We start from the raw sequence: 19,219 nt of genomic DNA, 5'->3' as shown, positions 1-19,219 counted from the left end.
TTCACAGGATTCAGCTACAACATCAGCAGTGTTAGAAGATGTAGCCAAAGATTTGCTTGCTGAATTACATCCTAAAGCTATCAAGTTTCATTTCTGGTCTGATAATGCTGCCTGCTACAAGAGCAGCAATGCAATACACCTAATCGCTATTTATTCCATTCCGGATAAGTTCTAAAATTACCTGGGAAACTGTTTAAACAATTCACCATGCATGATACTTTTTAATGTGACCTGTTTAAACTACTGTAAATACTTGAGACAAAGTATTTTTTTCCTTCAATTTTAATTTCGAAACAAGTGAATCATACTATATCAAAGTTTTTTGATGATCACTTTCTAAAGTTTTTTCTCCCTCAGCTCCATTCTGATGACCTCCATTTTTCGGCCGGTGACCTAAACAGGAAGTTGTATAAATGACTGTTTTCCCTGGAATGGACTAAATAGCGATAAGGTGTATTATAACACTGCATCAACAGCTCGGAAATGGTTTAATTTCCTATGATTTTAGTGAATCCCAGGATGGAAAAAGGGCCATGAGACCGCAAATCATCACACATAAAATCATAAATAAAGCGGTATAAAAATGAAGGGAATGATGATCTTAGTGCCACCGATTTCCTATAGATTTTGAGGTAAAACCCCGAGAATCTCACCTCCTTGAAATTTAAAGAGCCAACATGTTCGAAAATATGTTATACATTTTCCTTTCAATCGTACACAAAACCTACAAATTATTTTTATTGACGTCACACAGGTAGCTGAAAAATACATTTATCATACGTAGTGTGAAATATTTCAATCTTGGTACTCGAATGGCTTATATAAAGGGAAGGGCATCAGGTGGTATAGCAGTATACTGCAAACCGCATATCAGAAAGGGAGTAAAAGAGATGAAAAGATCAAAATTTTCACTTTGGTTAAAGCTGGATAAGCAAATACTTGGAATACCTTATACAGTTTATTTGTGTTTTTGTTACATAAAACCATATCTGAATAAAGATGATTCAGAATTGATATTTACACAGCTTCAAAATGAAATCATGCAGTTTAAACATCAGGGAGAAATTCTAATCTGTGGTGATTTTAATGCCCGAACAGGAGGACTGCACACAGGCACTTGTTTCTATCCATTGGAAGAACCACTATCAACGTATATTTACGAGAAGGTACCCAACTACTTTTTTTCACATCTCCGCTTAAAACCCTTATTTCTCGGTAAATTCAGTCTCAAATTTTTTGTAACATACACCATTCGATTCATGAAAAGTTTATCTTTCAGATGATATGCATTGTATTTGCCCTTAGAGTACCCCTTACCCCCAGTACACAAGATTTGTCAATAAATTTTCATGTGATCGTTTTAAGTCCTACATAATACAACTATTTCCGTTTTAGATAATTTGCATAAAACAGTAAAGGATAAGTCTAAAGAGTCACAAATGATTAATGTAAAGTCTAGAGAGTGAATGACCCTATGAACTATGAACCGACCAATCACAAGCGGTTTTAAATCTTTCTGCTTTAAACCGGTTGTTGTTGTATTTTGTAGGAGGACTAAAATGAGAATATGAAAATTGACAAATCTTGTGTACTGGGGATAAGGGGTACTCTTAGGGTAAATACAATGCATATCATCTGAAAGATAAACTTTTCATGAATCGAATGGTGTATGTTACAAAACAATTAAGACTGGATTGACAGAGAAATAAGGGTTTTAAGCGGAGAGGTGAAAAAAGTAGTTGGGTACCTTCTCGTAAATATACATTGATAGTGGTTCTTTCAATGAATAGAAACAAGTGCCTGTGGGACTGCAGGACTACATTCAAAATGATGATAAAAATGAAAATTTCATTGATTGTCCTGTCCCTATTAATTACTCCCCTGATATTCCCTTAGTAAGACGTCAAATGGATAGAGAGAAAAATATACATGGCACTCTTCTTGTGTCCCTTTGTAAAGATTTACAGTTGAGACTTCTTAATGGGAGATTTCTAGGCGATTCCTTAGGATTTTTTTACTTTTTATAATTCTAATGGCCAAAGCACAGTTGATTATATGTTAACAACACCTAATTTATTCTATTGTGTACAGCATTTTATTGTTAGATCTCCAGTGGAATTGTCTGACCACTGTTTATTATCTGTATGCTTTAAATCATGTACTCAAAGAGAGACAACTCTTGAGTCTCATTCTGATGTTGGTAAATTTCAATGGGAACATTCCATGTCAGACAATTATCATGATGCTTTATTGCATAAAGAGTCTGTAAATGATATATTAGATCTAATGAACAATATTGATGATGAAAACTGTGATGATATTGATTTTCTTGTCTCATCAGTTAATAAAATTTATGTTAATGCAGCATCACAAACTTTAGTATTAAAAAAGAAAAGTTCTCGTCCATCTAATAAGAGAAAAAGAGCTAAACCCAAAAAAGCATGGATGTCCAATGATTGTCTTTTGTTGAGGAAAGAAGTAAGGTATATTGGTAAAAGACTCCAAAAGGATAAAAATAATGCTAACCTTCGCCAAACATATTCTAATTGTGTAAAACATTATAATAAACAAAAAAAGAGCTTAAAAGCGGAGTTTTATAGGACATTTATTAGTAAATTGAATAGCCTAGAACACAAAGACTCTAAGTCCTTTTGGAAATCTATTAACGATCTAAAAAATAACCACCAACAGGCACCCAGTCCATTATCAAAGCAGGAATGGGTAGAACATTACAAATCCTTATTAAACTCTGATTCAGAACTTAATTTTCCTGATGATCTTGAGACATCAAAGGACAATCATTGCTCTCTGGATTACCCATTTACTTGTAATGAAGTTAAAAAGGGTATCACTAGACTTAAATCTGGTAAGTCTGGTGGTCCTGATTTGATATTGAATGAGTTTATTAAATGTAGTGCCTCATCCATGGTACTAGTTTTGGTAAAACTTTTTAATAAAATACTTCAATGTGGAAAATTTCCAAAATCATGGAATCTGTCATATATTTCTTCAATTTTTAAATCAGGTGATCCTAGTGATTGCAATAACTATAGAGGTATATGTGTCTCTAGCTGTTTAGGTAAATTATTTACTTCATTACTGCAAAACAGATTAACCGTGTTCATAGAGTCTAAAGACTTGTTGAGTGCCAATCAGGGTGGCTTTCGTGAAGGATATAGAACAAGTGACCATATATTCATAATGAAAACTTTAATTAATAAATATCTAAATAAGTGTAAGAAAAATCTTAACATTTGTTTTGTGGACTTTAAACAGGCATTCGACAGTGTTGTAAGAAAGGCATTACTACATAAATTGCTCAAAAAGGGAATAGGTGGGAAATTTTATGACTTTTTTAAAACATATGTATAGTAATACATTATATTGTTGTAAAACAGATGGATTTATTAGTGAATCATTCCATGCTAATTTAGGGGTGAAACAGGGGGACAGTCTTAGCCCCACCCTTTTTAATATTTTTGTCGATGACATAGATTCCTATTTCAACCCTGTTTTGTCTGATCCAGTTAATTTAAATCAGAATAACTTTAGTCATCTTCTTTATGCAGATGATTGTATCTTAATTTCAGAAACACCTAATGGCTTGCAACACTGTGTGGATGCCTTACAATCCTTTTGTATTGATTGGGGCCTAAATGTGAACACCAAGAAAACACAAACTATGATTTAATCATTTAGTAAAAATAGATCTTTATTAGATAAACATTATTTTTATTTTGGTCCCCAACCATTAGAATCTGCTACGGAATATAAATACTTAGGTATAGTCTTCAACAATAGAGGTAAACTTAATATAGCAGCTGAAAATCTTGCTGATAAAGCACGTAAGGCATATTTCGCCTTGAAATCAAAATTACCATATTCTAATTGTATTGCAGTGGAAAAATGGGTAAGACTTTTCAACTCATTAATTTCACCAATTATGACTTATGGGTCTGAAATTTGGATCTCAGATTTTAATATAAATCTTGACACTGCTGATTAACTCACTATTTGAAAAGGTTCAGAATATGATTATGAAAAATGTTCTTGGTGTTCATGGTAAGGCTTCCAATTTAGCTTTACGTACAGAACTTGAGCTATATCCAGTGTGTTTTATATCATATAAACTAATGTTTAAATACTATGCTAGATTAACTGACATTGAAGTTGGAAACAACCCAAAATTTGAACTATTAAAATCTGCATTCATTGAAAATAAAAAATTGTATACACAAAAGAGCGCTTGCTGGGTACAGTCCTTACATAAACTAAAAAAGTTAATCAACTTTGATTCACTTCAAATATCACATAATATGTTTGAGGACTCACTGAAAAACTTTTATAAATGCAAGATTTTGGGTCAACTTGAGAATATTAAATCTAATAACACAGGTAAACTAAGATTTTATAGTAAAATGTGCTCATCATTTGACTTGAAAGCTTACTTAAGATTTGATATTAAAAAATATGATAGGTCACTGCTTACAAAAATTAGAATAAGTGCACATTCACTTGCAATTGAAACTGGGAGGTATAGCAAACCAAAAATTTTAGCAAGTGAAAGATACTGCAAACTTTGTAAAGATAAAGTGGAAGATGAAATTCATTTTCTTTTACATTGTCCTCTATATAAAGACCTTCGAGAGAAGTTTGATATTTTCAAAAACCTTAATAATAATGATGATGATATTAAATCAACGATCTATTTACTTAATCCAGTAAATCTAGTTAACACCAGACAAATATGTAGTTATTTAAGTCAAGCTTTTGAAGCTCGTAATAATAATCTAATGTCAGTTGGTCTACCATAAGTATAATACTATGTAATACTGTGATATTACATATATAATTGGTACTTCAAATGTTTTCTTTATGTTGTATTTGCATAAATTGTCATGTTTAATGTGTTTATATCTTGGAATACGCATTGTATCATATGTGCTTTGTCAAATAAAATATTTGAATTTGAATATAACCCCGCCACGCGGGTATGTTAATGCTGTATTTTCGAAAAAAATGAAAAAATGATACTTAAATTTCGACTTTTAATAAAAAGACTTTTTGACTCATTTATAGTGTAATTTGTTGTATTTTTTAGTTTTGCTAGTAAGTTGACAATATAAATTTTCGTTTTCAAAAATAACATTCTCAAATTATCACGTGGTTATCACGTGACACTCAAAATCTATTTATAAACGTGAAAACAGTAAACTCAAAAGTGCTAGCGTGTAGACAGTCTTGTTTTTCTAAATATTGTTATCTGTGGATAGCTTATATACCAAAGTATTAGAAAAGTGCTACTCGCCTCCTTTGAATAAAAAGATTAAATACATAAACGGAGATTTTCGACTGAAATGTGCCAAAAATACTTTGACCTTCAGATATTACAACGTCTAACACTTAAACGGTATTAACAACATGAACCGAGTAGCAGTTTTCGAAAAATATTAATATTCAGCTTTCTGTACGTTAACTTGGATTAAAAATTCATCATTTCTACACGCTAGCACTTTTGAGTCAAAGTTAACGTGTTTCACAATTTTTTGTGTCCGACATTGTTTACAAACGCACAAGTGACTTTCAAAGGGAAGTAATTCTGTAAACAGAAATAAAAATTTCAGTCATCGGGAAATTATTGCTGATCTTTATTTAAATGTACTTTTTGTTGCATCTTCTCCATAACCAAATATTTAATAAAAGAAACAAACTATTTAAATATATATATTTTACTCGGAGAATAGATCAGAATGATTATAATTACACATCGGCTTGGGGTATGAAGCCCCCTTTTCTTTCTGTTTGGTATTTTTTGGCCAAAAAGTTATGTATTGAATTTTTCTACGGACACTGTAGCTTTATCTACCAATAAATCATGACCTCCGTTTATTCGCACAACAGTGTGGGAAGTGTCGTTAAACACCATTCAATCAATCAGATAGCTCTTTGAATTCTATTTTGTCAGGTGAGGTGCCTCTCATGTTTGGGTTTTGCCACTTGTAACAGTGTAAACTTTTAGAAAATTTAGAGTGTACAATAAAATCATGAATCTTGCTCATTCTTCATAAATCATACAGACCCATACACTGTACATCATTCTGTCGTTGGTCACAGTGGCAATCACACCATATATAATGACAGCTTGAAATATATTTTCAATGTACTGCTTTTTCTCTCTCTCAATAAATTTAATTACCACATGCTGATAGAAAACATACTTTAAGAAAAATAGATGATGATTTCATAACAAAAAAACTTATGGTGCCATGGTCAGTAAGTATGGGACTATTAAATCAATTTATACCAAATATGATAGTGCAAGAGCTAATGGAAATTTAATTATATTTCAAATCCTGCAACATTTTTTTCACACATACCCTTTATACACCATGTACACATTCAATGAATATTCTGTGTCTCATTCAAGCATACTTAAAACTCCAAAATATGTATTTATTCTATGTATGTATATATGTACCATTATCTCTTTAAATTATAAATTTGCAGAATATTTTCTTTTACAGCTAATTTCCTAAAGCTTGTAGAGTAAAACTTTGGTTGACTTGCTTGTCTTGTTTGTATAAATATTTACCCAAGCTTAGAGCTTAAAGCACTTAAGATTGTCATCTTCAAACAATAAATATAGGCAAACTTAAACCTGTAAATATTATAGTGAAATTCAATTGGATGTTATCTAAATTATTATTGTACAATATACAAACAAAGCAAGCAAGGTAACCTAAGTCTTGCTCTACATGCTTTAGGAAATTAGCTGTAATCCCTTTTTAAGGTACAGGAAACAAAAATATAGGTATATATACTATAGGGTGTAAAGTTTATTTAAAGAATATATAATAATAATTTTGCAGGGTAAAGAAAAGATGCTATTTGAATAAAAATAATAGAGAAAATTTCATTCTCATAGCAACTAATTGACAACCCCCCTCACCCCCCAGTTCAGACCCCAATTAATGAATCTGTGGCCTTAATCTGTATAAATTAGAAAAATCATGAACTTGGACAACTGTTTTGATTATCTATATTTTATTAATATCAATATAATATATTATCTTTTATAATTGCAATGCTAACCATCAATGAGGTGTTTATTTTTAAGGATAAAGCAGCATAAAACTAGCAGACATCAGTTTAAATCATGTTGAACTGAATAAGAAAAGTTATTATAATATTTATCATCTTTTAAAGCTTCATGTAATTAGATAATTGAATTAATATTGATAATTGCTCCTCAATAAGCATTATTTGGTACTTTATGAAAAGGGGGTGTGAATGTTTTTGTAAGGGAATATATGATCAGTGTCTGACAGAAAACCTCAAAGTTTTTTTATTTAACCCAAGTAATTTAAAATATACATTCACTGATTGATTGATTTGAAATTGTGTATTAAATGCAGCTAACATGACTTATTTTACTTCATGTGGTATGTTTTTCAATGTGTCACAACTTACCATCATAACCAAATAACATAGATTTTTTTTTGTTTTTGTTATAAAACATGTTTCACAATCATTGAAATTAGGGAATGAGTGTTCCTATTAATGAATCTATATGCTAATTTGTATGTGAAAACATTTCATCACACTTTTGCTTTTGTTTCACATTATTATTAATAAACACTATTAATGATTTTGATTTTAATATTCCATGGAGCACAGCTAAGTATAATTTATCCACTGAATGAAATCACAATTTGTACACAGTGACACATTTATGAAGTAAAAGTTCTGTGAAACATCCTCTCCTCAGTGATCATAATTAGGACACAATATCACATATGTATTCCACTTTCTTATATTTTTTTCCTTTGTTTGATCATGAACTAACACATGTTCCAGAATCATTGCAGTTAGTTATTCATTCATTTCAACATATTTCCTTTTGCTGAACCTGCTTTTTCATACAGTAAATTTTTTTCTCACTTTTTTTTGATACAGTCAATTAACTTCTAATTTGTATTCCTTTTAGCACAGTTAAAACAGTCTTGATTCTATTAATTTTGTCACACATATGTATAAGTAAAGAGTTGTCTTTTCAGGAAAATGAATTTTCTCTTTATATCTCATGTACAGGAATCTGATATGAAAATAATATCCTTGTTTGGGTATCATTTGTTGATCTTCCTTAGAATGAAAAGTGCAGTCCTTGTGTCTTATTCATTTTATCAATTGTGCTATTGTATTGGAAGTAGCCATTGTTTCTCATTCATCTTAAAATCCTGCAAAAAAAAATGATATTATTTATATACACAATATAATTAATTTATAAGCCCCATTGCTATATATATGCATAATATTTATTACTTCAATCATTGTACTTGATTTATATAATAATATGCTCTTAATGTTCCCTGTTATGATTATTTTGAACATAACAATTATCTTATTTATATTCTTATTCTGATACAAAAAGAGAACTTCAATATAATCAAATTTTAGTAAGCTTAATAGCTATAGCCCTTAGTATCAGCAGTGGTTGGTAAAACTAATAGTAAACTTACATGTTTGTAATAAAAATAATTGCCATGCTTGTTTACTTTCTTAACACATAAATATAATAGACAGAGTAATCTAAACTAATAAGCAATTAATCTTTAAATAGCTTTCATATCACTTCATGTGACTAAAAAATATTAAAGTGTCAGTAACAATAATATAATATTTGAATGCTTACATCATAATGCAGACTTCCTACATGTCAACTCACTTGGAAGCAGTAAAAAAACCAGTGAATACAAATTCTGCAAAAGACAAATATAAAATTGCATAATCAAAACTTTAAAAGCAATAAACACACCAAAAGTTTTTTGTTAAACATGTAGGAAATAGGCAATAAAGGAGATACTTAAAAAAACTGTTAGGTATTTAATCTGTATGTCAGACAGATATTGAAATATTTACATCAATGTAGATTGACACCTTTTAAAGTCACTTATTTGGATTAGCAAATCCTACAAGTAATCAATAGTCTAGCTTTATGTCAATTGAATGAAAGTGGTGATCAATTAAAAATGTGCATGTCTATTACTAAAAATTAAATTGGATAATATATTAACTGAGATGAGCAAATTCTCTCATTTTGTAAAATCTCAGTAGCCTGATAACTGAAATATAACTTTAATAATAGTACATTTTATTTGTTTGAACATGCATTTATAAATTCTGGTATTTTTTTTATAAACTTAGAAATGACAATGGATATATAAATACTATTTGTGAAACAAATCCATGTTTTATTTTAATAAAATTTATGCTTAAATCACAATGAAAAAAAATTAATTCTGAATTGAAACAATGTCATTCTCTGTTTAAAATGTAAAAACACCAACACTGTTCATTTGCGTGGGTGGTGTATAAAAGTATAAACTAAGATTAAGGATAGATAGACTGGGTAAGATAATATAGGGGGTGCACCCCTTACTACCAAAGTAAAAATGAATAGTTTTAATTTATTGCATACACTAAACCAAGAGGGAATTAGGGGGGGGGTGTAATTATTATTTAACAGTTAGCTTGGGAAAAATCAAGTCTAATATAACTAATATTAAAACAATCTTTCTCCGAGCATTGTTTCCATTTAGCTAATTTTATTGATTCGTTGATTGATTCATTTGGTCGTCGGTTATCCTAATAAATGACGAATTATAAATGTTTTGATTCACTTCAACAAATTCAATAAGAAGAAATGGGTACCGGTGATAAAGAGTTACAATTTACAACGTATTTACCTCAAAATGTATGCAAAATCCACATTTCCATTGTGATTTCCATGTGCCGACTTCTGTGACAAGGTGCTCAACAGCTGATAATAATGACTGTGACGTGACAAGCTAAACATTGACGTTGATGAATCTTAGTTTTTGGCGATTTTCTTACTTAAAACTGTAAGTGTTCAAGGGAACAATGGTCATGTATGAAGATATTGTTAATGTCGCAATGCCGTTGTCAAAAAACAACAAGTTGATAAATCTTTGACCTCGGTGAAGCCAAAAAATCACCACTCTATAGCAAATTCTCCCAACGTCCGATTTAGCCAATCAAAATTCGTATAGTTTCGAAAATGACGTAATAGATGAGATTTCGATGCAATCACCAAAAATTGTAAAAAAATATTTGAAACCGCATTAACCTACCCGCGCACATTATTTATGTATGTGCCTGTCCCAAGTCAGGAGCCCGTAATTCATCTTCTCACCATAGTGCTCGTCCTGAATATGCATGAAATATTTGCCACTGGACGTTAAGCAATCAATCAATCAACTTATAAGTTTAGAAGCATCGTTATTCATTGAAACGGTTTTCAAAGTTTGCCTACGATCTAAAACAAACGACAACTAAACATTCATTTTTTAGTTAGTAGAACCTATGGCAGAAATCTTATTAACCACATATTGATTGTTATTATTAACACTTTATAATTTTGTCAGATCTAATATTCTTGCTACTGTCCCAGTCATTTGGGCGACTTATGTTTTTTGGGCGATAAAGCTGCACTTAGTGTGGCATAGGACTTATTCATGCTTTCTTTGATGGTCTTTCTTACTTCTGACACATCTACTGGTTTATATATCTTCGTAACCTTGTTGATGACTATTTGTCTGCAATTATCAGGAGTATTGATAGAGTATAATGTCAGATTGTCATTTGACATTTTTGTCATTATGGGATTATTGAGTTCTGCTGTATATTTAGAAATTATTCAGTGAATTTATAATTGCGTATTTGCCTTTTCAGACTACAACATGGAAGTATAACATGTATAAGCTATTGCGATTATTATCCTTCTGCATATTTTCAAATTATTGAAATTGTTATCAATTTGATATATACAGTATGCATAACTTAACTATTATAATACAAATATAGTTTTTTTTTTTTTTTTTTTTTTTTGGGGGGGGGGGGGGGGGGGGGGGAGAAAGTGAAAAGGTTAACTCACAGATTAACATGAAGATCTGTCTGAAGGGGGCGATTAGAATTGCTGTATGAAAGTTATGAGAACGGTAGTTATACATGACTATATTTAGGTGTGTATATACCCAAATATGTACATACAGCTTTGGAATGAAATCCTGGATATGGATGCTTTTAATTGTTAACTGCCAGCACAGTTAATGCATCTAAATCAAAGACCAGACAATTGATATTATTATTTGAAGGTTATTGCTTTTTTATTTTATAAAGATATATATATATATACATATTAAAAACCTCCCACATTGTAGACTAGCACGCCAACCTTAATTGGGACAAGTAATATTCCTACCATACCAAAAAATATTAACTCAAATCATTGATACAAGTCAATATATAATTATGATCGTCATACAACCGATAAAAATGAAAACATAACGTTAAAAGTAACGACCGAAGCGCTTTTCTTGTTCGACCTTCTTAGGGAACGCTCAAAGCTGAATATTTAGGGCCAACACCTTACAAAGAACAGATTTAAAAAAAAACGTTTAAGATGATCGTTCATAGTGTACATGAAATTATCTATTCTTTAGCCAACATGATTGCAGAAAGTAAAAAGTCGTAGAGCAAAAAAGAAAAATTTGAAATCAAAAGAGATAATACAGTCTGTATTGAGCCTTTTTATTGCTTAGAGTTCAGTAGAAAATATATATACATGCTCAACCTAACCATACTGTTTGACATAATGCCAGTTGTTCAGTTTTTACTGTTACTCTTGTTTCTCCTAAAATATGGGTGCTAGAAAAACCAATCTAATTAAAATATTGATCTCTGATTACGTTATACTTCATATGTAGTATAAATCCCCAAGGGTGACTGGGGTATAGAAATATGGTCACTTGGTCTTCTCCCGACCGGCAGTAAAACGCTTGCCGAAGTGGGGCGTCCGTTTGGCTGTGCGGGATGTATCAAGTTTGCAGTCACGTCCGGTCAGAAGGGGGACGTTAAATCCGATGCCTCGTGTAAAGAGAGTACCACGCTCTTTGCACGTTAAGAACCCTTGCAACAACTCTTTGAGGGGTCCGTAGGTGGCCTGTTGCAAGGCAAAATTTCTGTACCTATCCAATATACCCCCCTTTTCCGGTGGCAGTCCAAATTTCTCCGACCATCATCCCTGATGGCCTCTATTGTATCAACCTACCTATTGTATTTATTGTGAACTTGTTCTCGTCCTGAATATGCATGAAATATTTGCCACTGGACGTTAAGCAACCAACAATCAATCAATCATATGTAGTATAACGTAATCAGAGATCAATATTTTAATTAGATTGTAGAAAAACCAGCAAGTAAAATGGTCAATACCAGAGCCGTACGTCCGGTTCTTAAATGAATCCTCTTCTTTTGAGAAATATTTATTTTGTCTTCCAATTTTTTAACTCTTTTTTTTTAATTTTATATTATTATTCTATTCAAATAATGTTTGAACAAGATGAATAAAATTGTATTCAGCACAGATCCTAAATTTGCAAATAACAATTTCACATTGTAACTATAAATATGGGGGAAAGTGGTGTTTTATTGAGATTATTAAAGAGGCTTCATGATTGTTAGTTGGGAAACATTGTAATTGGTAAATGACTTCTAGTTTTCAAAATAAAGCAGCATCAAACAACAATGTGTCTAGAAAATTCACACAATAATTTGATTTTAATTCAATTTAATAATGACTTTTTGAAAAGTATGTTTAGTAAAATTTATTTAATCCTCTCAATGCTTTGAGCTGGGACTTTTTTATACTAGTATAATAGTCCCAGCTTTGATTGATGCCTTTTTGTATCAATTTATCCCAGAAGTAATTTCAAACTTCCATAATATAAACTATTACCTGTTCCAACTGGTATAACTGTCGCAAAGAATTCTTTTATACATTATAACTATCATCTGCTTCAAAGAGATCCACCTTTCCAGTTCTCAAGATGCCAAAAATTATGGCATTTAGATCTGTCTTTGCCTTTGGTGTCCTGTCCATGATATACCATGAACTGTTTTAAGGTGGGAGCAAACTGTATCATTTCCTGCTGAGTCATCAAAACTACTGACGGATGGCTTTAAATTCCTCATATTCCACATTTCCAGCAAATAATACAATAATGTCAGTCTTTTACATTTATAAATAATCCTCTGACATTCCCGTACAGAATTTGTAACTGCCTTTCTTAAACCAATGTGTCTAGGAATAGATCACCCGTACATGTATGCAACAATCTCTTGATGAGGGAAATAAGTTTCCCCAACACCACAAAGTTTATACTTTTGTTAAATCGTATCAAAATTGTCAAATATGTATAAAAATATGCAGCAGAAGTTCATTTTACCAAACAGCTGATTACAACCTTTATCGGTTTTTAAATTGAAGAGCATTACTTTTGGTTTGTTTAAACACCAAAAAGTCGAAAACAAACTGCTGTTTCCCGACAGTTTACTGCATTAGAACATTTACATATCAACAGATACCAGAGATGTTATTATCATTTCCTGTTGTATTTATGGTCATCTTTAAGAATATATATCAATTGTTATATTGTAGGCTGTTTTTGTTGAGAAATTGATACCCCTACTTCCCTATATAAGCAGTCAAATTTACTGTAAAATCAAATTCATTTTTTTTTATACATAATAACCCAATATGACTTTTAAAAATGTCATTTCCCAACAAAATAAGGTGCATACAATACAAAAACACATTTATCTCAAAATGGCTGTTGAACAAAATTTCTAAGTTCTGCCTGGTTTTCTCTGGCATTGCCTCTTAAAAGCATTTGATATTTTAAAAGTTGTCGGATGTACTGACTGGGGTGCTGACCGCAACATTTTACTTAATTTATATAGATCGATTTAAGGTAACATCTAATACAACTATCAATACATATTAGAAAATTATCTTGGTCAAATGACTGATTTTAGTTATTATCAAATACAGTTATCAATAAAATTGTCAAATTTACAGTAAAATGCATGAAAATGATCAATAAACCAGAAACAGGTTTGCTGTTATATTATATACAATCATTCTAAGAATATGGTCAATTTAAGGTAACATCTTAATGAATTATCAAAAAAGTGGTAAAATTTACTAAAACAGTATTATAATTCTATAATGAAGGTTTGGTTTTGTTCAAATTGACTTCAAATTTATTTGTCAAAACATATTAGATAGTATCTTGGTCAAATGACCGATTTAAGGTAACATCAATTACAGTAATAAAAAAAATTGTCAAATTTACAGTAAAATGTCGAAAAATGATAAATACACCTATAGCAGGTTTGCTGTTGTATTACATACAATTACAAGAATATGGTCAATTAAAGGTAACATCTGAATAAATTATCTAAAAAGTGGTAAAATTTATTGAAAATTTATACAATTTTATAGTAAAGGTTTGGTTGGTTCAATCTAACTTCCAATACAATTATCAATACATATTAGAAAGTTGTCTCGGTCAAATGACCGATTTAAGGTAACACCCAATACAATTATCGATACATATTAGAAAATTGTCTTGGTCAATTAACCAATTTAAGGTTACATCAAATACAATTATAAAAAAATGTCAAATTTAAAGTAAAATGTCGAGAAATAAACAATATACCAATAACAGGTTTGCTGTTATATTATATACAATTATTCTAAGAATAAAATCAATTTAAAGTAACATCTGAATAAATTATCCATAAAGTGGTTAAATTTACTGAAAAATATAACAATTATATAATAAAGGTTTGGTTGGTTTAAATTGACTTCAAATACATTTGTCAATATATATTAGAAAGTATCTCGGTCAAATAATCGATTTAGGGTAACATCAAATACTATTTTCAATACATATCAGAAAGTTGTCTTGGTCAAATGACCGATGTAAGGTGACAACAATTAAAATTTACCAAAAAAATGTAAAATTTACAGAAAAATGTCAAAAAATGACCAATATACCCATAACAGGTTTGCTGTTGTATCAATTACAATTATCCTAAGAATATGGTCAATTTAAGATAATATCTAAATAAATTATTCTAAAAGTGGTAAAATTTATTAAAATTTTTTACAATTTTATAGTAAAGGTTTGGTTGGTTCAAGTTGACTTCTAATACAATTATCAATACATATTAGAAAGTTGTCTTGGTCAAATAACCGATTTAAGGTAACATCAAATACAATTATCAATGCATATTAGAAAATTGTCTTGGTCAAATAACCGATTTAAGGTAAAATTAAATACAATTATAGAAAATGTAAAATTTACAGTAAAATGTCGAGAAATAAACAAATAAAAATATCAATAAAATTTGTTTGTGCTACCTTCGTGAATCCTTATCCCAGAGATAGTAGTGGTAGCTTCAACATACTAAGGCTAAATTAGCCTACTTGCAAAAACAAACATTTCCTCAGTTTTAAACTCTGTGTAGAAGCATGTTGTGTTGTTATGGAAACACTGATTAAGGGATGACGGAGTAACCTGACTCACCAATCAACACCAGGGATTTTACTTTGAGACATAAATAGCATTCACACATAGGAAGTGCATGTAGTAGATGGATAATCTCTGAGTACACATACTGGAATTTTAATTGATATTCGGCACTGTGAAAAGGATAATTACAATTCTTTAATAATTGTGTGTTTAATTACATGAAATAATGAAGTGATAGTTCTATTTGTTGATGGGTGATTTCAGGATAAAAATGCTTGTTAAGTTTTGTTATTTCCGCTTTTGATTAAACATGAAATTTCATTTAAATGTTCTGGCTTTCTATTCACTTTTGACTTTGTTGGCCACTGGAAATCTGGCGGAGATTCCAAATCCACCTGTTAATTTAAATGTTGTGGATGTTGGTCCTTGCTTTGTTAAACTATCATGGACACCAGTGCCGGGGGACAACATAGATTTCTACAAACTACAATATAGACAAAAGGAGGATATTAGCAGTATATTTTCGGAGAAGAGAATGCGTGAACCCTCTCACGAGGTCCGTAGATTGACACCTTTTACCAATTATGAATTTCAAGTGATTGCAGTTAATTCTGTAGGTGACAGTCGACCAACTGATATCGTAGAAAAAAGAACCAGTTCATTAGGTTTGTATATATGTGGTGCTTATAAGAGTCATTCTACTAAACATTGTGTAGCATATTCATTCTTTCTCGCCATTTTTTAAGGGGACAATATTCAAATAATATCTTTTGGCTTGTTTGTTTCAAGTTTTTTAAATAAATAATCTCAAACCTGCTTCAATATTAGATTCAAGTACGATAAATGTTAATGTTTTGTTTCTGAGAGTTTGATCCTTTGTCTGTATTTCTTATTTTCTTCTGACTTTTAATTTGTTTTCCAAGTATATTACTATTGGTTGGATTATTGTGTTGAAGTTCATGTTTACTTGAATAGTTGACCACATGTTGCCAAAACAAAACAGAAGAAATTCTTGAGTTTTGACGTCTGTTGTGCATAATTCATGAACGTTTTACACTAATCATACATGTAAGTAAAATAATTCATAAAAAAATTAATAAAATCTTCTTTGTAATAACAAATATTCCTGATATTTTAAGTTGAATTCATTTTCTATACCTTTATTATTGAAAAGGAGGAGGAAATTGTTAGAATACCTCTTAGGATTGGAAATACTCACTTCTCTTAAGCTTCAAATATTGTCTGATATTTATAACGCAATAATATCAGAACTAATAAACATTGCACTCTTAACCTGACAATATTTATTAGTCAATTTATTTCATAAAGTATATGTAAAACTCATTTCTTGTGTTTGGTGAGTGAATTGTTTTTATTCCACTAATATATATTTTTTTATTTATAAAAAGAAATAAATCAGTTACAAAAAGAATTTATAATCGCTGTGTATAATTGTAAGTTATTTGTATTAAAAGTAGCTGCAGTTAATTCAATTGCACTTCATATTTAGAAACGATGCATGCATTATTAATTAAACTTTGAATCTCTCGCAAACGTCTGAAATTGAAATTTGAAATTTCTCACATGAAAGTTGTTTTACTGCAATGAACATCCTGTTGAAAGATAGATATCAGAAATTAGAAAAAAAAATGTAAATATTGAATTAGTTTATATATGTTACAGTGAATTTGTATAATGATGCATTAATATTGGGTTGAGATCCCGCTAACATGTTTAACCGCGCCACATTATTTATGTATGTGTCTGTCCCAAGTCAGGAACCTGTAATTAAGTGGTTGTCGTTTGTTTATGTGTTACATATTTGTGTTTCGTTCATTTTTTTACATAGATAAGGCCGTTAGTTTTCTCGTATGAATTGTTTTACATTGTCTTATCGGGGCCTTTTATAGCTGACTTTTCGGTATGGACTTGAAGACCGTACGGTGAACGATAGTTGCTAATGTTTGTGTCATTTTTGTCTATTATGGAAAGTTGTCTCATTGGCAATCATACCACATCTTTTTTATTTTATGTAGAATCGCAATAATTTTTAGGGATTGTTTATAATCACTGATTAGTTTAGGGATTATATATTATCACTCTTTCACGGACTATGTATAATCACTAAGAGAAAAACGTCATTGATTTTACAGAATAACTGAAATGATATTAAAATATATAACATATTGCGATATACTAAAAGTTAACCGTAATATATCCAAATAATAACCTTTATATGCATAATATATTGATATGACAGACAGACAAATATTGAAATGTTAGACACAATATAATTAAATGATAAGCACAATATAATTAAATGATAAGCAAAATATGTTTTAAGAATAATTGATTTTGTTTATCAGTTATAATATCAAGCGAGCCCTTTTTGATACTGATTTGATCAGTATTAATAATATCAAGCAAGCCCACAAGGGTGGGTTGATGAAGTCAATATGAAAATATTATATGGCATAATGATTATTCTTTTGATCGGATTGTTTAGCAATTGTTTTTAGGATGATAATATGAAATAAAATGAAATTGTCATTTAACTATTTTTATGCGTACAATACTTTTGATAAATTATCGCCTATTGTATGAATGAAGTCAAATGCACAATATATTTTAAAAAAAAACTTTATTAACAAACTAAATTTGAATGGCATCGACTATTACACATTTGCCCTGTTTTTCCTCAGGCATATCTATCAAATTCACATCTGTTAATTTTTACCACAATATCAACATTTAAAAAAAAACACTTATTCTCCATATTGAATCAGATTGTATGGCACGTTTCAGAGAAATAGAGTTTTCAGCAGAAACATCTGAAGGTACCAATGAAAGGAAATCAGCAACCTCAAACTGTTTTTTTTTTTGTATAAAAGATCCGAGCAGGATTCCTTGCTATATGGCAAGACGATATCCTTCTTCAGTCTTTTCGTAAATAATGACCTTTATGTTTTTTTATATCTCCCTTTTCAAGAACCACTAATGGAATTGGTATGGGCATAGAAGTAATATTGAAAGGAATAACATCAATGCCAGTTCAAAGGTTCAATCTGCGTTACCGCCTGACTTTCGAATTCTCGTTAACCAATTTACGATATGGAATGGTAGTTGATTTTCCGCGTGTGATCGATCAAATCACGGGAAATTACGAACAGACAAGTTGTTGTCGTATATACGTGCGTAACCCGAATAATTCACTCGTCACTTTCCGCTGATGTACGCTGCCGTTACAGTATTCGTTCAATGTTCAATGTTGATTTAGTCTAATTTTCCTACTTCTGTTTATTTTTATCTTAATAGTTTATGCCGACAGCTAGCATATATGAAATTGGAGAAAATGGGTGGATCGTTTTCAATTTTAATAATTACAAACAGTTAATGTCGTATCTAACACTACAGGGAGATAACTCTGTAAAAGCAGCTAAGCGTTTAATCATGTTGTGTTGTTAAGGGAATATTAAGCTTCTAAATGATCAAAAATAGTGTTCGTCAAACTGCTATATAACCAGTGTAATTGTATCTGATAAATTGGTTGGTTCAATTTTAAAAAAAAATATATTTTTGTCAAAGGGTCAAAGTAAATACTTTGTCAAAGTTTCATGAAAATTAAACGAGCCAAATTAATTTTAGTGAAAGTGTTAGGTACCACTTTAAAACGCCATTTAAAAAAAAATTAAGAATATGATTGTACAACAAAAATGTTTGGACCCCCTTTCATTAAATATGAATAATCCAAATCGTATAAATGAATTTGCGTTTAAGCAGATAGGATCAAGCTCATTTTGTCTGTTTGTTTTTATTTT

Source organism: Mytilus trossulus, chromosome 5 (assembly GCF_036588685.1).
Source record: "Mytilus trossulus isolate FHL-02 chromosome 5, PNRI_Mtr1.1.1.hap1, whole genome shotgun sequence".
NCBI classification, from domain to species: Eukaryota; Metazoa; Mollusca; class Bivalvia; order Mytilida; family Mytilidae; genus Mytilus; species Mytilus trossulus.
The sequence above is the reverse complement of the archived record's forward strand: the minus strand, read 5'-3'. Positions refer to the sequence as shown.